This window comes from Schistocerca serialis, chromosome 1 (assembly GCF_023864345.2).
Source record: "Schistocerca serialis cubense isolate TAMUIC-IGC-003099 chromosome 1, iqSchSeri2.2, whole genome shotgun sequence".
Lineage (NCBI taxonomy): Eukaryota > Metazoa > Arthropoda > Insecta > Orthoptera > Acrididae > Schistocerca > Schistocerca serialis.
Genome location: NC_064638.1, coordinates 686,812,788 through 686,826,713, shown reverse-complemented (window position 1 = coordinate 686,826,713; position 13,926 = coordinate 686,812,788).

Genomic DNA, 13,926 nt, shown 5'->3' with positions numbered 1-13,926 from the left:
GTAAGGATGCCACACCGCGCAGAAGTATTCTAAAAGAGGATTGACAAACGTAGTGCAAATCTTTACATTTTCTAAGTGTCCTGCCAATAAAACGCAGCCTTCGATTAGCCTTCGCCACAACATTTTCTATATTTTCCTTTCAATTTAAGTTGTTCGTAATTTTAATTCTTAGGTATTTAGTTAAATTTACGGCCTTTAGATTTGACTGATTTATCGTGTAATCGAAGTTTAACGGATTCATTTTAGCACTCATGTGGCAGACTTGATTACAATTTTGCAAGACGAACAGCTAACACAAAGAGATAGGCAAGTACTCTATAATAAAGTTACTCAGCTTCACGTGGAGTTATCCAGTATTTGTTTGTAAATGCCACCAGCGTGCAGCGACAGTGTAGCGACACCTGTACAGACCTCCAACCGTTGCTTGACGCGCCAAACTTCTTTGGGCAACACCAGTATTGTGCAACAGAAGCGCTCTTGCATGAAAAATGGGAATTCCTTTCCAAATCACAGCTTTCTAAACAATGGCTTTCAACTATAACTAGGCCGCGCTATCACTCCAGGTGCAGCCAAGTCGTTTTCCGGCATATACACGGGTTGCTGCCAGCACAGGGTTGTGCCCGCCACCTTCCTCGTGCCACTGCTAACTCAAGACTCCCTGTCGTTGCCTCTCACACGCCGCCTCATAGATCACATTTGCACCACAAGCCTCTCTGGCAAAGAGAATCTACACAACCAGCGATTGCACCAGAGAGGCACATGTCGAAGAATACCAAAATTATGTGGAAGATTTGGACGCATAGCACAACTTAGTTACAGCTTTATTATGTTGACAACTCATGGATTGTCACCTTTGTAGATGGAAATGAGACGTCAAGATGACAATAGATTTGTTTAGTTAACTTCTTAATTCCAGCCCTCAGCCGTAGTATACCGGGAAGAGCTTGGCGGAAGTGTCTAGTTGCCCCATGCGAAACAATAAACGTCCAGCATTACTGACAGCGCAAAGAGCAGGGCTAAGCATGGCGATGGCGTCACTTGAATGCCGCTGTCAGTGGCGTCTCCAGCTGTGACCGTGATGACAGCACGGCTGACAATGCCAGATAGGCAGCTGTGACCTGCCTATAGCGAGCGGGTGGCTCTCTGCTCTGGCGACGGCTTTCTTGTATTCCAGGATGTCGCTCCGGGTGTCGCAGGCTGTGATTCTGACGTGAGAATATTTTTGTACATGAATGACTGAGTTGTTATATGTTCCACACAATGTTCGCTTAGGACTTAAGGCACGTACTCTAAACACTTCCGTGGTGGCAAGTGAGGAAAGGCTTCCGCTCTTCTTCTAGCGTATTGCAGTATCGGCTGTTGCTATACTGTGCACAGCTGGCTTTGCTTCGCAACGCCTGTCGGCCGTGTTTTGCTTCGCAATGCATCACACACTTCCCTGGCTGTGGCTGGCTTTGTTACTACTCACTTCTGCTTTATCTTACTTGTTGACTGAATACAGTTGATACGTTCCACGGACCACTGCAGTGAAGGACACTCGTAGCCGACCAAGACAGCACAGCCGACTGACTCCGCACAGGTCTCCACACGCAGTACGGGCCCGCAACACTCTTCTCCAGTACCTCACACGACCGCCGTCTGCACGCGTCTCCTCGTTCGCGCCGCAAACCCCCGACCTCTCGCGTCTGGTTTCTCTACTCTTCCTCTCGAAATTCTCTGAAAGATCTTCTTGCCAAAGGAAAGTGTCCCCTCGCACTGAGCGCCATGGTTCAATATGCAATATCTGACATACATTTCTACATGTCGGCCTGCATGCCGATACGTATTTCATGTCCCGCCACTGTCGCAGCTCCGAAATCCACTTCTGATGGATGGCGCATATCGATACGAACACGCCGTCTTCATAAGAACCATTAGCGTCCCTTAACCATCATCTTTATTCCCGTACAATCTATGAGTTTGCGATAAATCGCCACAGATGTTTATCGGTGTTCTCGCAACTGATTGTGATTGGTTATCTCTTTTATAAAATTTTTTATCACAGACAAAATTATATTGAAGCACTTACTTTATTTAATGTAATTCACCTATTTCTTCAGTTGTAATTAGCTTTCGTGTAACCATTCTGTATATAACTTATTGTAATAACTGTTTTACTTACTGTGTGCCGTATTGGCTATCGCTGCTGCAATTCGGTATGCGGTGGGCAGAGCATCGCGTATTTAAGCAACAACTGCATGGCTCTCCTTAGGTCAGTATTACACTTTGGCAAAAAAATATGATCAAATATTCGTCGTTTCTTTGACAAAGATATTTGACGTGTCTCTTAAAAGGGGATTACACTGTCATCATATGTTCCATCAAAGTTTAAGAGGGTTATCGACAACAACTTGTTATTATGGGCTGCTGTTGCTTGTACCAGAATGTCATTGTGTGTGCATTTTGAAGAGAAGATGTGGAAAAAAGGGAGAACGTACCTGCGTGAAGCTGTGGGTTCTACGTCGAGATATTAAAAGCATTCAGCAAAACTTTGAACATAGCTGCTAAGGTTCAGTGACAGTGTCAGAATTATATTGCAACAAATAAGCCCTCGGTCACAAATATAGAGTCAAAACTGACCTGGTTTCGACGCTACTATGAGCGTCGTCTTCAGAATTAGACTCACTGTACTAAAACATTAGGTATATAGAACATTAATAAAATTAAAGTTTGTACTGACTCGAAAATATGCAGTACTTACAAGTCACATAATAAAACCAACATCGTCTTTACTGAGAATGAAAAAGTCCTATTAGGAAAAGGACTAAAATACAATGTCAGGCCTAACCTGTCAGGCAGAAATGTAAGAGAAAATATGGTTGTTGATTTAAAAATCGGTCTCGATTATAATAACATAGATAATGCTTCTCAAGCCAGAATTGCGTATGATGTAACCCGCATGCTAGAGAAAAATGCAGCTACTTTGTCTAATGCTACACATAACGACATAATTTTAGTAACTTCCATTAATAATAAAGTTAAAACAGCAAATGCTTTAATAACTAAATCCGATAAAGGTTGTTGTCTAGTCATTGCTTATATTTCTGAGTATATTTCTAAAACTGAAAATTTCTTCAGTGAAAACAACATATCGGAGCTGCATGATGATCCGACTCCTAAATTACAGAAAGAAGTTAGGTCAGCCATTAACAATGCAAAATTTCTTATAAAACCTTTCCAAAAGAAACTACTCATCAATATGAACCCTCAGCCCCCTAAACTTCGGTCCCAGTTTAAAATTCATAAACCTAATCATCCAATACGTCCAATCTCCAATAGCATGAATAGTGCATATCACGATTTGGCCCGATTTCTGCACGAAACTTTGAAAAAATCCTTCGTTTTCGAAAATAATTATTCCGTTCCTAACAGCCACGTTTTGGTCCAAAATATTAAAAACTTAGTATGCAGTTCAGACACCAAGCTTTTTTCCTTAGATATTAAAAATCTTTATACCAATGTCCCGGTACATGAGACGCTCATCATTGTGGAAGGAAACTTACGTCAATTTAAAAAAGATCTATCAGATGAACAGATTACTGATTTTATGAATCTCATTAATGTCGTTGTCAAGTAAAACTACTTTGAATTCAACGGACAACTGTACCAGCAGTCTGATGGGCACGCTATGGGCAACCCTTTAGCCGGCATCCTCGCCGACATCTTTATCAATTCCTTGGAAAAGAAGCTGTTTAACCGTGTCTCAGCCGCTTCACTAGGTATCCTTTCTTACACAAGATACGTTGATGATATTCTAGTCATCTATAACGGACGCGCCGATAGAATCGATCATATATTTAAACTTTTTAACGACCTCCATGAAAAAATTTCTTTCACTATTGAACTCGAAAACGATAACAGCCAATTAAATTATTTAGACTTGACGCTTACAATAGAAGACAATAACATCACTTTCAATATTTTTCGAAAAGAAACGTATACAGACCAAATCGTGCCTGCTTCCTCTTTTCATTCACAGTCTCAAAAAGTGGCCTTTTTTCACTCTGCCGTCCACCGAGCCACCTCCATACCACTTTCAACAGAAAAGTTTAATGAAGAGATAAATTCACTTAAAAGCATAGCAGTCAATAATGAATATACGCCTAACATAGTGGACGATATCCTAAAAAAGAAAACTTCAAGAACTACCACGCTCAACACCTCATGCACTGAAATTAACCCAAAGAAATGTTTTTCTATTCCTTTCATAGGACCCATTTCCTATCAGATTCAGCGCATGCTTCGCAACAAATACAACTGCAATGTTGCCCTCTCTACTAATAATAATCTAAAGAGAAATTTCATTCAGAATTTGAAATCCATTCGCTCCCCTACAGAAAGTTCTGGCGTTTATAAGATCATCTACGATACCTGCTCCTCCTATTATATAGGGCAAACCGGACGTGCTTTCACCGTCAGATATAAAGAACATCTTTTGAGAAAGAACGGCACCAGTCCCCTAAATTCATCCTTTGCCGATCATCTCTTAATTACTGGACACGTGCTTAAAGCCATAGGCGATAACAATATTCTGCATTGTTAGATGTCTTAGAGGAATTGGAGATTTTCAAACATCTCACTCATCATGATGGCCACATTCTCAACGAACAGCTGCAGCTGCGAAATAAAAACTTTTTTGACTGTATAAAGCAATTGCTTCATCTTTGATTCAGATTTCCTCATGCAGTTTACCGAAATGTTGTTTTCCTGTCACATCTTTGCTGTTTTCTTGTATGTCATAACTAACGCTTTTACGTTACAAAATGTATCTCTATTTAAAGCAGATAAATATGTAACTTCACCCTGTTATTATTAATGCTTACGTTATGCCTGAATCAGCTGCATCACAATTTCATGTGTCTAGTTTTGAATGTACAGTAGCCTAGTTGTTTCTGCGGCTACTAGATGGCGCTCGTAGCACCACCATGTTTACTTGCCCACACTTTCTAAAGTGGGCACCTCAGTCTTGTTGCAACCCTTGTCCACAGTACGATCAGCCCTTAACGGCTCGCCATCGCACAAGTGTTCATGACGTCGCCTTTCCGGCTGAGATCTTTTTTAATATGTGACATGTAAGTACTGCATCTTTTCGAGTCAGTACACTTTAATTTTATTAACGTACTATATACCTAATGTTTTAGTACAGTTAGTCTAATTCTGAAGACGACGCTCATAGTAGCGTCAAAACCAGGTCAATTTTGACTTAATATTTGTGACCGAGGGCTTATTTGTTACAATATCATTCAGCAAATTTTGTTACGAGTGTTGCAAGTGGAGGACGTCAAGTCTTATATAAATTACTTACCAATGGATTGGAGTGCTTTTCGGTGTTTGCTCAACAAACCGACTCCTCATATTACAAAGACGATTTCTCACTTAAGAAAAGCTGTATGTGCAGAAGACAGGCTCACCACAACACTGCGATCGCTTACTACAGGAGAAAGCTACTCTAGCTAACAATACGACACGCGAATACTACACAGAACATTTACAAGAATAATTCCATAAACGTGTGAAGCGATTTATAAACCACTGATATTGAAATAACTGAAGATAAATAAATGTTCTGTACACTATATGGACATTAAGCACTATTTTTATTTTTGAATAATTTAATTAACATAATTAATGTTCCAGAAACTACAAAATTAATACAAAGTAAGAAACAGATGAGGCACTTATAAACTTTTGCCATCCAGAAATCAAAATTAGACAAAGTAATTTTAGAGTGTGCGCTCCTTCTCTATTCTGGCTTTCTGATAAGGTGCCTGGATATGATGTAGAGGTGGATGGCCGTAGCTGTATTGTGTATTTGAAGTCGTCTGCAGCTTATTCCACCTGCCAGTCAGCACACGATTAATAGCACGCACTGTGCCCCTTGCTCGTCCCTCACCCCAGTCGAAGCAAGGTTATTAAAGAGTCGAAGGAATACACTAACGAAACTTTTCAGCCGCGTTTACCAACAAATTACAGACGTCAAATTGCTGTCGCGAAGCCAGCGCTCCAAGTGGTTACATTTCACATTGCAATGAATAGAACACGAATGCCTTTTATGATAAAATATACGGTGAGGACCTAATTTGGTCATATTTCTTCGACAAAAGGCAAGATTTGACAAACTTACCTATTACACATCAAATTTCTTTGACATAAATATTTGACATATCAACTTTGACAAATAAATATGATAATGTAATACCAGCCTCAGCAGTTGACATGTGTGGTGTTATAAGAGCCGCTCCATTCACCCTCACCACCTACCATCATAGGTGTAATCCTTCCGAATACTGCTTACTGCTAAGCCAACGTTTCTGTCTCGTCTGCTCCATTAGGAACTCTGCAGTTTATGTAACATTAAACGAAAAAATAATACATGTTCTCAAGGATGTGACAAACAAAATGTTTGAATGACATAGTGCTTAAGCAGAATAACGCTTATGTCGGGATCAGTGTAATTCGACCTGTTCGACTTAAGAATACTTGATTAATAGACGACAAAGGATTACACTTAACGAGAGCTCTTTATTCAACGAATGCAGGAGGCTAACTGACCTGTAGCTCAAGTGACAACGCAGAGTATAAAACATGGAACGTAAAATGCGGGATTAAATATCGCGTATGCAGAAGACACAAGAATAGACCAGCGCTCCTGGTGGCCGGGCGCGGAATTCTTTCACAATCGTGATTCATTTGTTGCACATAAAAAATATCGTCTTTGGCAGCCGGCGACGAAATACCTTGACACTCGCGATTCAGCTGTTACACCACGTGACACTACACTGTAAACACACTATGCGAACACTTAGGACATCTGCATTAACGCGTAACAGCTGTCATGTCGGACGCTATATCAGCCCACTCAGAGGAAGCAGAACGTCGATATCGAAGAAACTGGCGAAAAAGTGAACACGGCGACGGGAGAACGTTGTCTGTTCCCGTGGATGTTCTGCGGGTGGCTGCGGCGGCGGTGGCGCTTGCAGCTGGACGTCATGTTCAGGAAAGTTCTGATGTCTTCGTTGGGTAGCGGTGGGTGACGCCTCTCGAAAAAATGTAAGCAGAGTTGACTCTGTTCAGAGAAACGGTCGTTGACTTGCAGTTCACCAATATGTCCATCGTCTGTGCACTTCTCCATAACATGTGGTGCGTGCCAGTATACAGAGGTTGTAATGTTGGCGTTGCGCCGTCAGTAAGGAGAATGATATGAGAGCAGTGATCCAGATCCTGATGCATCTAACAAAGCGGTGAGCCGTGTCGTGCAGCATTTGGAATACGGATCTGTGCGACATGCTTTCACAGGCGTTATAAGCAATCTGGCTGGTCTTGCGTGGATGTTTGTAATGTATCGGCTTGGACGAAGTCAATAGAAAGACGCAGCCGAAGAATCATTGGCCAAGTAGAAATATTGGAAAGATTGAAGTCCATCTTTTTTGTCATGGTACATGAGCACCGCCTTTAAGGAATGATTCGAGCGCTCGATCATACCATTGCTAGTGAGATGGTAACTGGTGGTCTTACGGTGGACATACCCGAAAAAATTGGCGTGCTGCACGAACAAGTCCAATTCAAATTGCCGTCAACAGTCGGTAATGATATGCTGTGGCACCCAAACCTCGTTAACCATCCTGACACAAAGGTAGAGTCTAACGTTCCTCCGGTAATAATATCAGTTACCTATTGCCTGTGGCCAGTAGGTAAAACGATGAGTCATTGTGAGGAGATAGCCTTGAAAATTCTTTGGAGGAAGCGGTCCCTCAACATCCAGATGGACATGGGTGGAACGTACACTTGCATCTGGAAAGTTACCAACTGGAGCGTGCACAAGGTGGGACGCTTTACACCTCTGGCTTTGCAAACATGTCCTTGTGCATACTCGACAGTCTTTTTCCATGTCTGGCCACGCAAAGCATTGGGACACGAGTCGAGAAATGGCACAAGTTATGCAGTCGAAGGCTTGACTTCTGAACGGCGGTGGAAGAAACGGGCGAGTTCGTCCGCATGAGACGACGCAGTAGAGCTTGACACCTTCTCTTGGAGCATCAACGATCTGCAATTGCAGTGCTGACACGTCGTTGTCGACGAACATTCAGAGATCATCTACTCGTTGCAGTCGAGCCAGAGCTGGAATGTCGATAGCACTTGTCACACTGCTGACGCATGAAAGACGGCCAGCCAGTAAATTATCGATACCTGAAATGTGCTTGATGTCAGTAGTGAACTAGGCTATGATCTACAGCTGATTGAAATGGCGAGGAGAGCAATTGGCACTGTTTCGCCTGAATTCAAAGGTCAACAATTTATCGTGTGTGAATATCGTGAACACACATGCTTCGACTTGAGGGTGGAAGTATGTCACTGCTTCATGTACTGTCATGAGCTTCCTGTCATAGTCGCTCCACTTTCTCTGAGATGGTGACAACTTTCGTGAGAAGTATTCCACTGGTTGCCATGAACCTTCTGTCCACTGATGTAGCGCCTCGCCATTAGCCGGCTGGCCAACATCCACTACTGATGCAAGTGGCGCATCGAGCTTAGGATGAGCTAGAAGGGGTGTGTTTCGTGGTCTAGAAATCGGAACATATAGCCTCAGTCCACCACACTGGGGAGCTGCCGTTCATCTCAGGACCAGTCAGCACCGCAGTCAATGGTTCCTGCAGTTCTGCTGCGTGAGGCAGGTGGCGACGATTAAAAGTTCAGCATACTGAGGAATGGACCAAATTCCATGATTGTGCGTCAACCTACTCTGTTAGAGAGTCTGCAGCAGAAATTCTATGTCCCAAGAAGATCACTTCATATTGCCTGAAGACGCACTTGCCAACGTCAACACGACTCCGCAATGCTCCAAATACTTGAACACCCCCTGTTGACGTTGTCAGTCTTGTTCCTCCGTCTCCGAGAAGACGAGCACGTCATCCTGGTAGGCAAAACAGAACAGGGGGCTTTGAAGACTAGTCAATGAATCTTTGCTACGTCTGCACTGCGGTTTTATTATCCAGAGGTCAAATACATACTCTCAAACAGGCCAAATGGTGTTATAATTGCGGTTTTCAGACTGTACCCTTTACCAGAGGTATCTGGGTATAGCTTTTAACACAGTCTAAGACGCTGAATATTGTCACACCATGTAACGTGTAGTTTAGTCTCCTAGTAATGGCACAAGATGTCTGTGCGGGACTGTTCTCGCGTTCAGCCCATGATACAGGTGCCAGGCTACAAATTTTCTTCGTCATCAGATGTAAGGCAGAGAGGCACGGACTGTTGGTGACAGTCTGATATGCTCTCTGGCAACACAGTCTCGAATTCAACTTTCATGATTGCAAGGCAGTCCAGTACTACACGTCTAGGTTGGCACTACACTGGTGGTTGATCCGTCGTTCCGATGTGATCCACTGTATTGTGCGGAATCTGTTTAGATGCAGTGGGTAGCCTGGTCAAATTCTGAAACTGCCTTAACAGCGATGCGTTTTCATCCTCAGGTGCCTGCACGAGTTTTTCACTGTGGACGGTTGCATTGCGATGAAGGCCAGTGACATTTAACCCAGTGATGCTGTCCACGTCTGGCAAGAAGTTCTAATGTGCCAGGACATCTGCACTGATGATCGCTTCCGTGACGTCTGCAACAACGAAGTCTAACGGAAACGGACGATGAAGAACTAAGTTCAGGTGCATTCTCTGGGTTCCTTAGGTCACAATAGTCGAATTGTTGGCAGCCGTTAGGTGGGAAGCAGTTAGTGGCCTAGAACGATGCAACGAAGACCGTGGCAGGACACTGAGAGCCGAACCAGTATTTACTAGGAATTTCAGGCCAGATCCTCTGTCTGATGAACAGGTGCCTGGATGGCTACGGGCAGTCGGTATGACCGAGTCCCGCCGCCTTTTAGGTGGAACCTCGGTGACGTACATTTTCGCGTATTCTCGCCACGTCTGCAGTCGTACCGACAGACAGGCTGCTCACCTCGCGAAGACGTTAGCGTTACTCGAAGAGTAGCTCCTTGAGTGTCAATGGGAACGCCCTTTGTTGTTTCCGACACTGCGTTGCGAGAGCACTTCGGTGACCTGCGTACGTAACTGGGTCTACTTGCGAGCGACACGTAATCCGCGCGCACGGCCATTGCTGAGGCTGTTATACTGCTGATTTTTGCCATAACAGCGCTAATCTGGGCAGGTGCGAAGGTTTCCTGTTTGCGGTCTGCGAACCACAGCACGGCGTCCAATTATATATTAGTTTGTGATGCCACTACTGTCTTTCTTTATGGCGGCCATAAGTTGCCTAAAGTGGTTCAAAAAAAATGTTCAAATATGTGTGAAATCTTATGGGACTTAACTGCTAAGGTCATCAGTCCCTAAGCTTACATACTACTTAACCTAAATTATCCTAAGGACAAACACACACACCCATGCCCGAGGGGTCTAAAATGGTGACAGTGTCCACTTTACTGCGCAAATGCCTCAGATATTGTGACGGCTTACTATCACCAATGTCTTCTTGCCTAAGAACTTGGCAAATTCGATGCTCCTGCGTCGTTCTAGGCCACTAACTGCTTCCCATGTAACAGCTGTCATGTCGACGCTATAATTACATTTTTTTGTCGAATTTTCCGACTCTGCTCTGTAAACTAGCAAATGATTCCATGATGTTGACTGTCCGACGGTTCAGCAACAACTGAAAGCTTCTACGCTAGTTTCGTTCCTTTTACAGCCTTGCTTCACTGCTGAGTCAACAAAGATTTCTTATCCGATGTGCTGAAACAGAACTTCCATAAACATGTTCCCAGGAAACACCAGTTTTCCACTAACACCGAGAACGGCGAAACAGATAACCCTAAGCAAGCTGAGACTAGTTTGTTTCCCAAGACAAGAGATGAGACTTTTTACTACGGTTTTCTACTCAGAGGCCTTAACGCACTCAGCTTCTCCCTAGGCTCTAGAAGCAGAGGCGGCTTACTGCATTAAAAAATTTCGTTGAACCAGTTTTCAAACATCTCTACGTATTTGTGTGTGTAAACCACAATGAAATCCAACACCCATAAAGAATTCCAGAGAGAATGACTGCATAAAGATGATCTACCAACTGTGTTGTGGGACATCATGTTCTTGTTGTTGTTTCCCTCTTGTGTTAAAACATCCACTTTTTAATGTGTGTGTTCTGTGGCACATGAACCATAATGGTTTTCTTTTCAGAAGATAAGATAATGCGCACCTGACTTGAAGGTACCTGAAGATCTTACCCTCTTGCGTACGCGTCACAGACGAAGCAGTGCTTTGTTGCATGTCCGGAATGGAACCATCATAAAATTTTTAGACAATAGATACCGCTTTCGATTGATTCATGTTAAAGCAACGTCGTAAAATTAGAATGGGTAGAAATTTCTGCTCCAATATTTTCAGGTATAGGAAACAGAGCTGCTACTTATAAAAAGTCACTTCTCTTTCAACGTCTATAACGAGATAATAGTGTTTTTCTCTTTTAGTAACATTATGTTTTTAAAGAGCAAGTATAATGGTGTGTCTATGAAGTGCGTTATTTGTGATGAAGAAAAGACTCATGTGTATGAAACATGCAGTCACAATGCGGAAAAGTTTTGAGTGGTCAGTTTAGTAGCTAAGTTATCTTTGTAAAGCAATACACGGCTTTTGTCTGACATACTTGACTGTCTTTCCTTTTTTTACTTTACCTCTTCACAGCTGCTATCTGTTAAGATGCATCTACTGACGTAAGTGTCTTTAAATGGGACTAATCACTAATATTTGTTCAAAGACTGTGTCATGTTCTTTTATTCTGTACACCACTAGTACCCTTAATATGCCACTGACAGGCTTTGCATTGGACCTGTGAGTGAGTTTTATTGTATGAATGGAAAGAACCGGCATCAGCGATATCTGCTAAGCTGCCATTGCGGCCATGTCGCTGAGGTAACTACGAATTGTAATAAGTACTTCGAGCATGTTTGTTATTATAAGTCCTCGAAGTTTGATTGCTCAGTGCTAATAAAATTGGCATGGTTAAGATATTTCAAACTTATACGGTCGCGAAAATAAGAAACCAAGTCAGTTATTCTCAACGAGTGATATCTGGCGTCTTACAGGAATTCCATCTGTAGACCTTTTCGTCAGTTCAACTCACTCACTGAGAAAAGATAGTTAAACTAGCCACCACTCGTGGTAGGGTCGTTAAAATAGATCATTATCATGCTGTATATATAATTTTATTTCAGAAGATGTTGTTCCTTTTTCATATACTCAATAACACAGATGTGCTGTGTCGAACAACTAATCTACAATTTTTTAAATTATTGAAAACCTTATGTATGAATGAATGGCATTCATCCAAAACGGGTAAAATCAAATGAAAATGTGTAAAACTGCAAGAAATCAAAACTGTTGAAGTCTGACAAAGACATTCATTCCACAGTAAAACATAGATTAAATTCTTGTAGCTGTAAAATCAGTTTATATGAGGCTTTTAGTTTGAGAAAAGTAGCCATTTGGGAAAGTTGTAATTATTATGTAATTATCGTAGGTTTTGTAAAAACTGCAGCTGAGCTGTTTCTGTGTTTACTGCATTACTATCAGCAACCTATTCTACAAATTGTATTGCACTTTAATATGTTAATAACCTGATTTCCAGAATTTCATTCTGGAGAGTTGACGAAGTCAACGAATGTGAAAGTGAAATATAGGTTGTGGCAATAGCCTGATCTGTAGCATAGTTTGACGTCTATTTTAGCTTTATTTTGTTTACTTGTGTCTGGAGTCATGCAGTAGGAGGAATGTGTACTAAAAACCGCCGTAATCCCTTCCTGGTATTTCCTATTGTTTTTATCAGGCCTGAGATTGTGTTTTGCGTAGAATTTGTAGATACTCCGCGTTTTACACATTTAAGTGCAGTATAATATATTAAATTCATTTGGAATATATTGTTAACGCTCCAATTATTGATTTTTGTAGGAGCTTATATTCCGTAAATTTCGAAAACTTGTTATGTACCAAGTGGATGGTTAATCCATACTTCGGCAGTCGTGCATCTTCATGTGCCTTGAAACGGGAGGAAGTCTCTTGCCATGTAACATGTCATATCTGCAAATGAGCTGTATTTATTTAATCTCTTAACAATAGCTTCTACTTAAAAACTTATTTAACTTCTAACTGGTTTTTGGCTATAGACTTACTTAATTTGCTGTCACTTACTGGTAGCTGTTGTGTAGTAGAGCAGTAATGTAACAAACTGACTATTAAATACAGAATTGACAAGAATTTCTTAACTACAACGCTTTGGTCTTTGGGTGTGACGTCACGTGTGCTGCACTGCTGTTGAAATAGCTCATTAATATTTTAGAAATTTTAGACTTCATTTACTTATTTTAAAGTTTATTTGTTTTAATATTTGCCGTAAAAGTAACTTATTAGTGGATTTTCATTAATCTCAGTCTTTCTTCCTGTGTTATTGACTCGAGTGGTCTATTATTTGTGAGTCTGCTTTCGCCGTTCGTCTAAGCCTTGCACCTCAGTAGTGTGTTTACATTTTGCGGCGTGCACTGCAGCTGTAGCGGTTATAAGCTAAGTACTGACAAACTTATTTGTGCTCTGTATACAGTTATTGAATTTAATAGATTTCAGCGGTGTTGCGTGCCGTTTGTGGTGAAATAACGACTTAATAAACTTTTGTGATCGTTCGCTCGCTGTGTTTTATAGTTTTCAGTGTGTTGAAGTCGTTTAGTAAATTTCGTGCTTTAGTTTTCAACTGACGTTTATTAGTCTTTCTAGTGAAATATATCAGTAAAATTTTCACTTAGTGTTTTAACTTCACTTAGTGTTACAGTGGTCGTTTTAATTTTTTGGTTTTAGCTAATAATATTGTGAAGTTTTGCTGGTATTGGTATCGGCTGTGTT